Here is a 13,540-nt window from a genome sequence, read left to right on the forward strand (position 1 = left end):
CTTGAAGTTCTGAGAAGCACAGACACAGGGAGAATGCTCTGGAGGGTCTTCATCAATTAGCTCTGAATTCACAACTTGTGTTTGTGATAAACTGTCATCTCCTGTTGACATGAATGCTTTAGTAAAAAATTGTTTATTGTTTTATGTTTTATTTATTAATATACTGTTCCTAAAGCCATAGCAAAGGGTACCTATGTTACAAGTTTTATGAAATAGAAATAGAAAATCACAACCAAGGAAAGGAGACATCATATATGGGAATCAAAAGGAATAGTTTTTCTTGATCATTTTGAAACAATGAATGAAATATGTAAATTTCTACTATAAAGGCTGTGCATGCTTACTTAGAACATTTATAAAATATAGAATGCATCAAAAATAAAAATATTCTGTTGGCCTAAATTATACTTGTGTTACTTTAGAGAATACAATTCCTTATTTTATTATTATTATTATTTACACTAGGTATTTTGTTGTTTGCTGCTGTCAGTGTATATAAAATAATTACCCTTGTGAAATAGAAATTTATGAAAATTGGGGCACCTGTGTGGCTCAGTGGGTTAAGCCTCTGCCTTTGGTTCAGGTCATGATCTCAGGGTCCTGGAATCGAGCCCTGCATTGGGCTCTCTGCTCAGCAGGGAGCTTGCTTCCCCCCCCTCTCTCTGTTAATTAAATAAATAAAATCTTAAAAAAATAAATTTATGAAAATTCAGAGAGTTGATGTTCGGGACCGACAAAATAAGTTTATATGTATGGCACCTGTTATAGAGATAAGTTTTTGTACAGGCTTCAAATTTAGTTCTCCTTTAAACAAACATTCACTGGTTCATTCAAAGTGCTTTAGAAAACCATCCAAAGATTCCTTGTATTACAAAAAGTAACAGACTTTCCTGGGTCTGAAGGGATTCTTGCTTAAAGATACGCCGGTCAGCAAGGGGTCATGTTGAGCATTTTGCAGACAGAGTTGTCTCAAATCTGTAGCTGCCTGGGAAACCTCACATAGTGGAGCCTGACTTCCAGCTGGAGCTGTTAAACAACTTTCTTCATATTGACAGTGCTGGAGGAACCAGATATGGCACTCGCTAGATCCAGGCAGACTTGTGGGTAAGTGGATGGGTTGTGCCTTGGGTCCATGGGGCCAGAATGTGGGGCAGCGCAGCCCATATTTATTATTTTAAAGCCTACTTTTTCCCTTAACAACATATTTTTATTTTTCTCCAGCATGTCTTAAAGACTAGTTGTACCTCAATATAGTGAATCATTTCTCCACTGCTGATAATTTACATTAATAAATCATTCCTCTGCTCTTACAAAATTTCTGCAATAAACACCCTTATATATAAGTTTGTGAATATTGCCAATTATTTTCTTAGCCTAAATTCCTAGAAGCAGGATCCCTGGGTCCCAGCACATCCATTATGTTTTATCCACAGGCAAGGACACAGGCTCTGGAGTAAGACCACTTGGGATTTATATCCAGCTCTGTCACCTGCCAGCTGAACGGCCTTTGAAGATCTTGCAGGATCAAGTTTCCTCCCTCGTGAATGTGGATATTAACAGTACCTCTTTTACTGAATTGCTATGACACCCAAGTGGCCTAATACATGGTAAGCCCTTAGATCCTGGCCTAGCCCACAGTAAGCACAAAATTCTTGGCCATCATCATTATTATTGTAGTTACATGTGCCAACTTGTCCTGAAAGAGTGTCCCAATTGTAACTCCCACAGGCATTGTTGTATGAAAACATTCATCTCCACACACCTTTGTCAATGCTGTGTATTATCATTCCTCTTACTATTTCATTGTTTGCCAACCTGATAAGCAAACTAGTTGCTTTAATTTTACTTCTTTGATTACTACTGATAAACATTTTCTTTTGATGACTTGGTATTTATTTACTCACTAGGAGTTTCTTATTCACGATTTTTTTTGTTTTGCATAAATCACTTATCTTTTTCATTATGGGTTTCTTTAATATAGTAATAATGTATATTAACTTTTTGCTGGTCATATATGTTGTAAATCTATTTATTCCAGGTTTTTTTGTGGTATTTAATTTTGTTTCTACTTGTAGATACATAAATTGTACTTTTTTGTTGCTCTTGCTTATTAGGCTTCTGTACTGAAAAGACTACCATGAGATAAGTGGTCTGTATTTTTCCAATTTTTAAAAAATATTTTCTTACTTACACTTTTTGAATTCAAATGAAATTAATTTGGAATTGTTATAGTTAAATTCCCCACTATTTGTTTAATTATTAATTAATTAATTATTATAGACTAAATATATATTTTGCTTTGTTCCTTGTTTGCCTACTGTTTGCCATTAATCTCTGTCTTTTCGTCTTATGGTGTCACTTATCTCTCGAATTCTCCCCTCGTGGTCCAGTAGCTGTTTGTCCCTCTTTCGAAACAACATTAGAATAATTGGGATTCCAGAAGAAGAATAAAGAGAGAGGGGAGCAGAAGGTATACTGGAGAAAATTATTGGGGAGAATTTCCCCAATATGGCAAAGGGAACGAGCATCAAAATTCAGGAGGTTCAGAGAACGCCCCTCAAAATCAATAAGAATAGGCCCACACCCCGTCACCTAATAGTAAAATTTACAAGTCTCAGTGACAAAGAGAAAATCCTGAAAGCAGCCCGGGAAAAGAAGTCTGTAACATACAATGGTAAAAATATTAGATTGGCAGCTGACTTATCCACAGAGACCTGGCAGGCCAGAAAGAGCTGGCATGATATTTTCAGAGCACTAAATGAGAAAAACATGCAGCCCAGAATACTATATCCAGCTAGGCTATCATTGAAAATAGAAGGAGAGATTAAAAGCTTTCAGGACAAACAAAAACTGAAGAATTTGCAAACACCAAACCAGCTCTACAGGAAATATTGAAAGGGGTCCTCTAAGCAAAGAGAGAGCTTACAAGTGGTAGATCAGAAACAGTAACAGTCACCTTACAGGCAATACAATGGCACTAAATTCATATCTCTCAATAGTTACCCTGAATGTGAATGGGCTAAATGCCCCTGTCAAAAGACGCAGGGTATCAGAATGGATAAAAAAACAAAACCCATCTATATGTTGCCTCCAAGAAACTCATTTTAAGCCCGAAGACACCTCCAGATTTAAAGTGAGGGGGTGGAAAACAATTTACCATGCTAATGGACAGCAGAAGAAAGCAGGAGTGGCAATCCTTTTATCAGGTCAATTAGATTTTAAGCCAAAGACTATAATAAGAGATGAGGAAGGACACTATATCATACTCAAAGGGTCTGTCCAACGAGAAGATTTAACAATTTCAAATATCAATGCCCCCAACGTGGGAGCAGCCAACTATATAAACCAATTAATAACAAAATCAAAGAAACACATCAACAATAATACAATAATAGTAGGGGACTTTAACACTCCCCTCACTGAAATGGACAGATCATCCAAGCAAAAGATCAGCAAGGAAATAAAGGCCTTAAACGACACACTGGACCAGATGGACATCACAGATATATACAGCATATTTCATCCCCAAGCAACAGAATACACACTCTTCTCTAGTGCACATGGAACATTCTCCAGAATAGATCACATCCTTGGTCCTAAATCAGGACTCAACCGGTATCAAAAGATTGGGATCATTCCCTGCGTATTTTCAGACCACAATGCTCTAAAGCTAGAACTCAACCACAAAAGGAAGTTTGGAAAGAACCCAAATACATGGAGACTAAACAGCATCCTTCTAAAGAATGAATGGGTCAACCGGGAAATTAAAGAAGAATTGAAAAAAATCATGAAAACAAATGATAATGAAAATACAACGGTTCAAAATCTCTGGGACACAACAAAGGCAGTCCTGAGGGGAAAATATATAGCAGTACAAGCCTTTCTCAAGAAATGAGAAAGGTCTCAGGTACACAACCTAACCCTACACCTAAAGGAGCTAGAGAAAGAACAAGAAAGAAACCCTAAACCCAGCAGGAGAAGAGAAATCATAAAGATCAGAGCAGAAATCAATGAAATAGAAACCAAAAAAACAATAGAACAAATCAATGAAACTAGAAGCTGGTTCTTTGAAAGAATTAATAAAATTGATAAACCCCTGGCCTGACTTATCAAAAAGAAAAGAGGTCCAAATAAATAAAATCATGAATGAAAGAGGAGAGATCACAACTAACACCAAAGAAATACAAACTATTATAAGAACATACTATGAGCAACTCTACGGCAATAAATTTGGCAATCTAGAAGAAATGGATGCATTCCTAGAAACATATAAACTACCACAACTGAACCAGGAAGAAATAGAAAGCCTGAACAGACCCATAACCAGTAAGGAGATTGAAACAGTCATTAAAAATCTCCAAACAAACAAAAGCCCAGGGCCAGATGGCTTCCCGGGGGAATTTCATCAAACATTTAAAGAAGAACTAATTCCTATTCTCCTGAAACTGTTCCAAAAAAATAGAAATGGAAGGAAAACTTCCAAACTCATTTTATGAGGCCAGCATCACCTTGATCCCAAAACCAGACAAGGATTCCACCAAAAAAGAGAGCTATAGACCAATATCCTTGATGAACACAGATGCGAAAATTCTCAACAAAATACTAGCCAATAGGATTCAACAGTACATTAAAAGGATTCTTCACCACGACCAAGTGGGATTTATTCCAGGGCTGCAAGGTTGGTTCAACATCCGCAAATCAGTCAATGTGATACAACACATCAATAAAAGAAAGAACAAGAACCCTATGATACTCTCAATAGATGCTGAAAAAGCATTTGACAAAGTACAGCATCCCTTCCTGATCAAAACTCTTCAAAGTGTAGGGATAGAGGGCACATACCTCAATATCATCAAAGCCATCTATGAAAAACCCACCGCAAATATCATTCTCAATGGAGAAAAACTGAAATCTTTTCCGCTAAGGTCAGGAACACGGCAGGGATGTCCATTATCACCACTGCTATTCAACATAGTACTAGAGGTCCTAGCCTCAGCAATCAGACAACAAAAGGAAATTAAAGGCATCCAAATCGGCAAAGAAGAAGTCAAATTATCACTCTTCGCAGATGATATGATACTATATGTGGAAAACCCAAAAGACTCCACTCCAAAACTGCTAGAACTTATACAGGAATTCAGTAAAGTGTCAGGATATAAAATCAATGCACAGAAATCAGTTGCATTTCTCTACACCAACAGCAAGACAGAAGAAAGAGAAATTAAGGAGTCAATCCCATTTACAATTGCATCCAAAACCATAAGTTACCTAGGAATAAACCTAACCAAAGAGACACAGAATCTATACTCAGAAAACTATAAAGTACTCATGAAAGAAATTGAGGAAGACACAAATAAATGGAAAAATGTTCTATGCTCCTGGATTGGAAGAATAAATATTGTAATCTCTGTCTTTTCTTATGCTTGTATTGTAAAAGTTTTGTAGCTTTATAAGTTATGTTAATATCTGTTGATATAAGTCCACTTTTCATTATTTTTTTTTATTTAGTTATTTGACAGATAGATATCACAAGCAGATGGAGAGGCAGGCAGAGAGAGAGAGAGAGAGAGAGAGAGAGAGAGAGAGACGCAGGCTCCCTGCTGAGCAGAGAGCCCGATACGGGACTCGATCCCAGGACTCTGAGATCATGACCTGAGCCGAAGGCAGCGGCTTAACCCACTGAGCCACCCAGGCGCCCCATTTTTCACTAATTTTTTAAAAAACATTTTCTCAGCTATTATCATCTGATTATTTCCATAAATAAACTCTGGAATAATTTGTTACTTCTAAGAAGAATAATGATTTTGATTAATATTCCATCCATTGTATTAATTAACTTGAGGAGAATTGATGTTTTAACTCTTTGTACTTTCCTACCTGGAAACATGAAAGTTATTTCTTATTTAATCAAGGAATTTAAAAATAAATTGTTTCAGATTTACAGAAAATTTGCAGATAGGGCAACATTTCTGTTTACCCTGTACACAGTTTTCCCTATTGTTAATGTCTTGCATTATTGTAGTACATTTGTCACAACTAATGAACCAATATCAATACATTTTACTATCAACTAATATCCATTCTCAATTTGACCATCTCATTTGTTTACTCCTCGTGTCCTTTTTCTGCCCCAGCATCTCATCCAGGATACCACATTAGTCACCCTTCTCCTTGGGCTCTCTACACTGTGGTAGTTTCTCAGACTTTATTTTATATGACCTTGACCACCTTGAGGTGTGCTGGTCAGGTAGAATATTCCTCAGTTTAGATTTGTCTTACTTTTTTTTATGATTAGAGTAGACATTGTTTTTAGGTCATGGGCATTAGAGCAAAAAGGAAATCAGAATAAGTACAGAGGTCTTGTTTTCCTCAAGGAGACTTTTTAAAAAATATTTTTATTAACATAATGTACAATTTGCCCCAGGGGTATAGGTCTGTGAATCATCAGGCATACACATTTCACAGCACTCACCATAGCACATACTCTCCCCAAAATCCATAACCCAACCACCCGCCAGCAACCTTCAGCTTGTTTTGTGAGATAAAGAGTCTCTTATGGTTTGTTTCCCTCCTGATCCCATCTTGTTTCATTTTTTCCTTCCCTACTGCACACAAGCCCCCACCCTGCCTCTCAAATTCCTCATATCAGAGAGATCATATGATAATTGTCTTTCTCTGATTGACTTATTTCACTCAGCATAATATGCTCTAGTTAAATCCATGTCATCTCAAATTGTAAGATTTCATTTCTTTTGATGGCTGCAAAGTATTTCATTGTGTATGTGTGTAATATACATTATATATATAATGTATATATAATTATAAATACATTATATATAATTTATAATCATATATAAATATATAATTTATAATTTATAGTTATACATACATTATATATAAATTATATACATATATAATGTATGTATAATTATACATATAATTATGTATATAATTATACATATAATTATTATATATAAATATATATATATTTATACCACATTTGTGTATATATATTATAAATATATATATATATATATATATATATTTATTTATTTATACCACATCTTCTTTATTCATTCATCTGCTGATGGACATCTAGGTTTTTTCCATAGTTTGGCTATTGTCGACATCACTGCTATAAACATTCAGATGCATTCAGATCACTACATTTGTATCCTTAGGGTAAATACCCTGTAGTGTGATTGCTGAATCATAGGGTAGTTCTATTTTCAACTTTTTGAGGAACCTCCATGCTGTTTTCCAGAGTGGATGCACCAGCTTGCATTCCCACCAACCGTGTAGGAGGGTTCCCCTTTCTCCGCATCCTTGCCAACATCTGTCATTTCCTGACGTGTTAATGTTAGCCATTCTGACTGGTGTGAGGTGATATCTCATTGTGGTTTTGGTTTGTATTTCCCTGATGCCGAGGGATGTTGAGCAGTTTTTCATGTGTCTGTTGGCCCTTTGGAAGTCTTCTTTGCAGAAATGTCTGTTCATGCTCTCTGCCCATTTCTTGATTGGCTTATTTTTTCTTTGGGTGTTGAGTTTGATAAGTTCTTTATAGATTTGGATACTAGCCCTTTATCTGAAATGTCATTTGCAAATATCTTCTCCTATTCAGTCAGTTGTCTTTTGGTTTTGTTGACTGTTTCCTTTGCTGTGCAAAAGATTTGATCTTGATAAAGTCCCAGTAGTTCTTTTTTGCCCTTGCTTCCCTTGCCTTTGGCAATGTTTTTTTCTGTGAAGAGGTTGCAGCAGCTGAGGTTGAAGAGGTTGCTGCTCGTGTGCTCCTCAAGGATTTTGATGGATTCCAGGCTCACATTGAGGTCTTTCAATCATTTTGAGTCTATTTTTGTGTGTGGTGTAAGGAAATGGTCCTGTTTCATTTTTCTGCATGTGGCTGTCGAATTTTCCCAACACTATTGGGAAAATAGACTTTTTCCATTGGACATTCTTTCTTGCTTTGTCGAATCTTAGTTGACCTTAGAGATGAGGGTCTATTTGTGGGTTCTGTAGTCTGTTCCATTGATCTGTGTGTACTTTTTTTGTGGCAGTACCACACAGTCTTGATGATTATAGCTTTGTAATAGAGCTTGAAGTCTGGAATTATGATGCCACCAACTTTGGCTTTCTTTTTCAACATTTCTCTGGCTATTTGGGGTCTTTTTTGGTTCCATATAAATTTTAGGATTATTTGTTCCATTTCTTTGAGAAAAATTGATGTTATTTTGATAGGGATTGCATTAAATGTGTAGATTGCCTTAGGTAGCAGAGACATTTTCACAATATTTTTTCTTCCAATCCATGAGCATGGAACATTTTTCCATTTCTTTGTCTCTTCTTCAATTTCTTTCATGAGTACTTTATAGTTTTCTGAATATAGCTTCTTTGCCTCTTTGGTTAAGTTTATTCCTAGATATCTTATGGTTTTGGGTGCAGTTGTAAATGGGATTGACTCCTTAGTTTCTCTTTCTTCTGTCTTGCTCTTGTTTTATAGAAATGCAACTGATTTCTGTGCACTGATTTTATATCCTGACACTTTACTGAATTTCTGTATGAGTTCTAGCAGTTTTGGAGTGGAGTCTTCTGGGTTTTCCACACTAAGTATCATATCATCTGCAAAGAGTGAGAGTTTGATCTCTTCTTTGCTGATTCAGAAGCCTGTTGTTGCTGTTGTTGTCTGATTGCCAAGGCTAGGACTTCTAGTACTATGTTGAATAGCAGTGGTGATAGTGGACATTCTTGCCATGTTCCTGACCTTAGGGGAAAAGCTCTCAGTTTTTCTCCATTAAGAATGATAGAATGATGGATTTTTCATAGATGGCTTTTTATGATATTTATGCATGTATCCTCTATCTGTACACTGTGAAGAGTTTTGATCAAAAAAGGATGTCAAATGCTTTTTCAGCATCTATTGAGAATATCATATGGTTCTTGTTCTTTCTTTTATTAATGTATTGTATCACATTGATTTATTTGCAGATGTTGAACTAATCTTGCAGCCCAGGAATAAATCCCCCTTGGTGGTGGTGAATAATCCTTTTAATGGACTGTTGGGTCCTACTGGCTAGTATTTTGGTGAGAAATTTTTCATCTGTGTTCATCAAGGGTATTGGTCTGAAATTTTCCTTTTTGATGGGGTCTTTGTCTGGTTTCAGGATCAAGGTAATGCTGGCCTTATAAAATGAGCTTGGAAGTTTTCCTCCCATTTCTATTTTTTGAACCATTTTCAGGAGAATAGGTATTAATTCTTCTTTAAATGTTTGGTAGAATTTCCCTGGGAAGCCCTCTGGCCCTCGGTTCTTGTTTGTTGGGAGATCTTTTATGACTACTTCAATCTCCTTACCAGTTATGGGTCTTTTCAGGTTTTCTATTTCTTCTTGGTTCAGTTTAGGTGGTTTATATGTCTCTAGGAATGCATCCATTTCTTCCAGATTGTCAAATTGGCTGGTATATAGTTGCTCAGAATATGCTCTTACAATGTTTGTTTTTCTTTGCTCTTGGTTGTGATCTTTCCTCTTTCATTCATGATTTAATTAATTTGGGTCCTTTCTATTTTCTTTTTGATCAGTCTGGCCTGGGGTTGATCAATCTTATTAATTCTTTCAAAGAGCCAGCTCCTAGTTTTTTTGATTTGTTCTACTGTTCTTTTGGTTTCTATTTCATTGAATTCTGCTCTGACCTTTATGATTTGTTTTCTTCTGCTGGGTTTAGGCTTTCTTTGTTCTTCTTTCTCCAGCTCCTTTAGGTGTAGGGTTAGGTTGTGCTTGAGATCTTTCTTGTTTCTTAAGAAAGGCTTGTATCACTATATACTTTCCCCTCAGGACTGCCTTTGCTGTGTCCCACAGATTTTGGACAGTTGTGATTTTATTTTCTTTTGTTTCCATGACTTTTTTCAATTGTTCTTTAATTTCCTGGTTGACCCATTAATTCCTTCTAAAGAATTAATGAAGAATCAATTAATAGAAGGATGTTCTTTAGCCTCCATGTATTCGAGTTCTTTCCAACTTTCCTCTTGTGACTGAGTTCTAGCTTCAGAGCCTTGTGGTCTGAAAATATGCAGGGAATGATCCCAAACTTTTGGTACCAGTTGAGACCTGATTTGTGACCCAGGATGTGATCTATTCTGGAGAATGTTCCATGTGCACTAGAGAAGAAGGTGTAGGTGTATTCTCTTGCTTTGGAATGGAATGTTCTGAATATATCTGTGATGTCCATCTGGTCCAGTGTGTCACTTAAGGCCTTTATTTCCTTGTTGATCTTTTGCTCGGATGATCTGTCCATTTCAGTGAGGGGGGTGTTAAATTCCCCTACCATGATTGTATTATTATCAATGTTCTTTGAATTTGTTATTAATTAGTTTATATAATTGGCTGTTCCCATGTTAAGGGCATAGACATTTAAAAAATTGTTAGATCTTCTTGTTGGACAGATCCTTTAATATGATATAGTTTCCTTCCTGATCTCTTATTATAGTCTTTGGCTTAAAATCTAATTTATCTGATATAAGGATTGCCACCCCAGCTTTCTTTCGATGTCCATTAGCATGCTAAATTATTTTCCACCACCTCACTTTAAATCTGGAGATGTCTTTTGGGTCTAAAATGGATTTCTGGTAGACGGCATACTGATGGCTCTATTTTTTTTTTTTATCCATTCTGATACCCTATATCTTTTGATTGGGGCAGTTATGCCATTTGCATTCTGGGTAACTATAGAAAAATATGAATTCAGTGCACTTGTATTGCCTTTAAGATGCCTGTTACTGTTTATTGTCTCTGTTCCTTTCTGGTCTCTTACTTTTAGGCTCTCTCTTTGCTTAGAGTACCCCTTTCAATATTTCCTGTAGGGCTGGTTTGGTGTTCACAAATTCTTTTAATTTTTGTTTATCCTGGATCTTTTAATCTCTCCTATTTTCAATGATAGCTTAGCTGGATATAGTATTCTTGGCTGCATATTTTTCTCATTTAGTGCTCTGAATATATCATGCCAGTCCTTTCTTGCCTGCCAGGTCTCTGTGGATACATCTGCTATCAATCTGATATTTCTACCATTGTGTGTTACAGATCTCTTGTCCCAAGCTGCTTTCACGGTTTTCTCTTTGTCACTAAAACTTGTAAGTTTTAGTATTAGATGATAGAGTGTGGACCTATTTTTATTGGTTTTGAGGGGGGTTCTCTGTGCTTCCTGGATTTTGATGCTTGTTCCCTTACCATATCATGGAAATTCTCTATTATAATTTGCTCCAATATATCTTCTGCCCATCTCTCTTTGTCTTCTTCTTCTGGGATCCCAATTACCCTAATATTGTTTCCTCTTATGCTATCACTTATCTGTCAAATTCTCCCCTTATAGTCCAGTAGTTGTTTGTCTCTCTTTTGCTCTGCTTCTTTATTCTTTATCCTTTGGTCTTCTATATCACTAATTCTCTCTTCTGCCTCATTTATCCCATCAGTAAGAGCCTCTATTTTTGATTGCACCTCATTAGTAGCTTTTTTTATTTCAACTTAGTTAGATTTTAGTTATTTTTTTCTCTCCAGGAACGGATTTTATTTCTATAAAAAGGGATTCGCTAATATCTTCCATGCCTTTTTTGAACCAGCTAGCACCTTGATAATTTTCATTCTGAACTCTAGTTCTGGCATATTACCAATGTCCATATTGATTAGGCCCCTAGCCATTGGTACTGCCTCTTGTTCTTTTTTTTTTTTTTAATGCTGAGTTTTTCTGCCTTGTCAGTTTATCCAGATATGAATATATGAATGAGAGAGTAAAATACTAAAAGGGTGGCAAAGATCCCAGAAAAATATACACTAACCAAATCAGAAGATACACGAAACTGGGGGGAGAAGAAAGGGAAGAAAAGAAATAAAAAATAGAAATAAACATACATATATATGTATTAGACTGGTGAATAGAACAGAAGCACCCATTTGATTTTTGGTGTACTCTGGTCTCTTAGAAGAAGCTACCTCCCAAAATTTTAAAGACTTACATATATACAAAATAAGGGTAAACATGGTGAAGAGATGGAATATTACTGTAAAGATAAAAACTTAAAAAGAATCAAAAAAGGAATTGATAAAATATATTGGTTGGAGGAAGAAAAAAAGAAGTGAATGTGATCAGGTTGGAGCTAGATTTAGGGTATATTTTAATCTATTAGAGGAAATTATATTCCAAAATTGTAAAGATAAAAATACTATATCTATACAAAAAGTAAGGTTATATCCAATGAAGGGATAGAATATGACTACAACAATGAAAATTTAAAAAGATTTTTTTAAAAAGGTATTGATAGGATAAAATAGTTTAAAAATGTTAAAAGAGGAGAAGAATGGAAGAAGAAAAAAATAAAAATAAAATTAAAAAACTTAACTTTGCAAGAGTAAATGATCATGGGAAAAAAGCCATGAATTTTATAAGTTGCTTTCCCCTAGCTCTAGAGTTCCGCTGTTCTCCTTGATGGTTGAGCATAGTCCTGGCTGGATGTTCTTGCTGATCTTCTGGTGGAGGGGTCTGTTGCAGTGAGTATCAGATGTCTTTGCCCGAGGTGGAATTGCACTGCCCTCGCCAGTGGCCAGGCTAAGAAATCTGCTTGGGATCGCTTTCGGTAGTTTTTGTTCCCTGAATGCTTTCCATAAAGATCTGGAGGATGGAATGAAAATGGCAGCCTCCCAATCTCTGGCCCAAAGGAGCCGAGAGCTTGAGACCCCACTCCTCAGTGCACCCTCAGAGAAAAGCGGTCAATCCCTCCCAATTTCTGGTCCCTGGCTGCACTCTGTGCTCACCTGGCCTGTGACTGAGCATTTCTATCTCTGGCACCCAGCCCCATTTGGAGTCTCCAAACCCAGCATATTCCTGCCATGCACTCCTGTGCCGCTCCTCTGGGAGGAGGAAGGTCGGTGTTTCTCCCCCGACTTGTGGGGTCCCTGCAGTAGCCCGACTGTGCTTTGAATCATGGTTTAAGGTAACCCGAAACTGAGACTCCCCCCCCCCCCCACCTCAGCTCTGTCTCTGTAGCTGGCTTCCCTGTTCCAATACCTGACAGCTCTGTCACACTCAGACACCCCCGGTCTTTCTGTGACCCTGCAGGTCCAGAGACCGCATTGTCTCCTCAAGGGCTCCACCCCCGCTTAGCCTCTGGAGTGATGTCCCTTAGTGGAGCAGACTTCTAAATGTATTGTTTTTGTGCTCTGCTGCTCGACCACTTGCCAGGATGGCTCCTTCCCCGTGGTTTATCTTCTCCTCCTTTCAGATTCTGTTCTACCTTCCCAAAAGTGGTCGATTTTCTGTTCCTAGAATTGCTGCTCTTCTTCTCTTCTATCTCCTATTGAGTTTGTAGGTGTTCAGAATGGTTTGATAACTACCTAGCTGAACTCCTGGGACCTAATGCTATTTCAATTTCCTACTCCTCTGCCATCTTGCTTCCTCTTCCAGGAGACTTTTTTTTTTTTTTTTAAAGAAATGTCTATCAGTGGGAACTTACAGAATAGGAATCACCAGGTGACAAGGATCACCCAGTCTCCAGGGAGAGTGT

The 13,540-nt window shown here is 36.9% G+C and overlaps 1 pseudogene; it reads right to left on the bottom strand.

Annotated features, from left to right (window-relative positions):
- Positions 1 to 868: 868 nt before the first annotated feature.
- Positions 869 to 1,134, bottom strand: LOC131810561 (guanine nucleotide-binding protein G(I)/G(S)/G(O) subunit gamma-5-like; annotated as a pseudogene).
- Positions 1,135 to 13,540: the final 12,406 nt, after the last annotated feature.

Source organism: Mustela lutreola, chromosome 10 (assembly GCF_030435805.1).
Source record: "Mustela lutreola isolate mMusLut2 chromosome 10, mMusLut2.pri, whole genome shotgun sequence".
In the NCBI taxonomy this organism is placed as follows: domain Eukaryota; kingdom Metazoa; phylum Chordata; class Mammalia; order Carnivora; family Mustelidae; genus Mustela; species Mustela lutreola.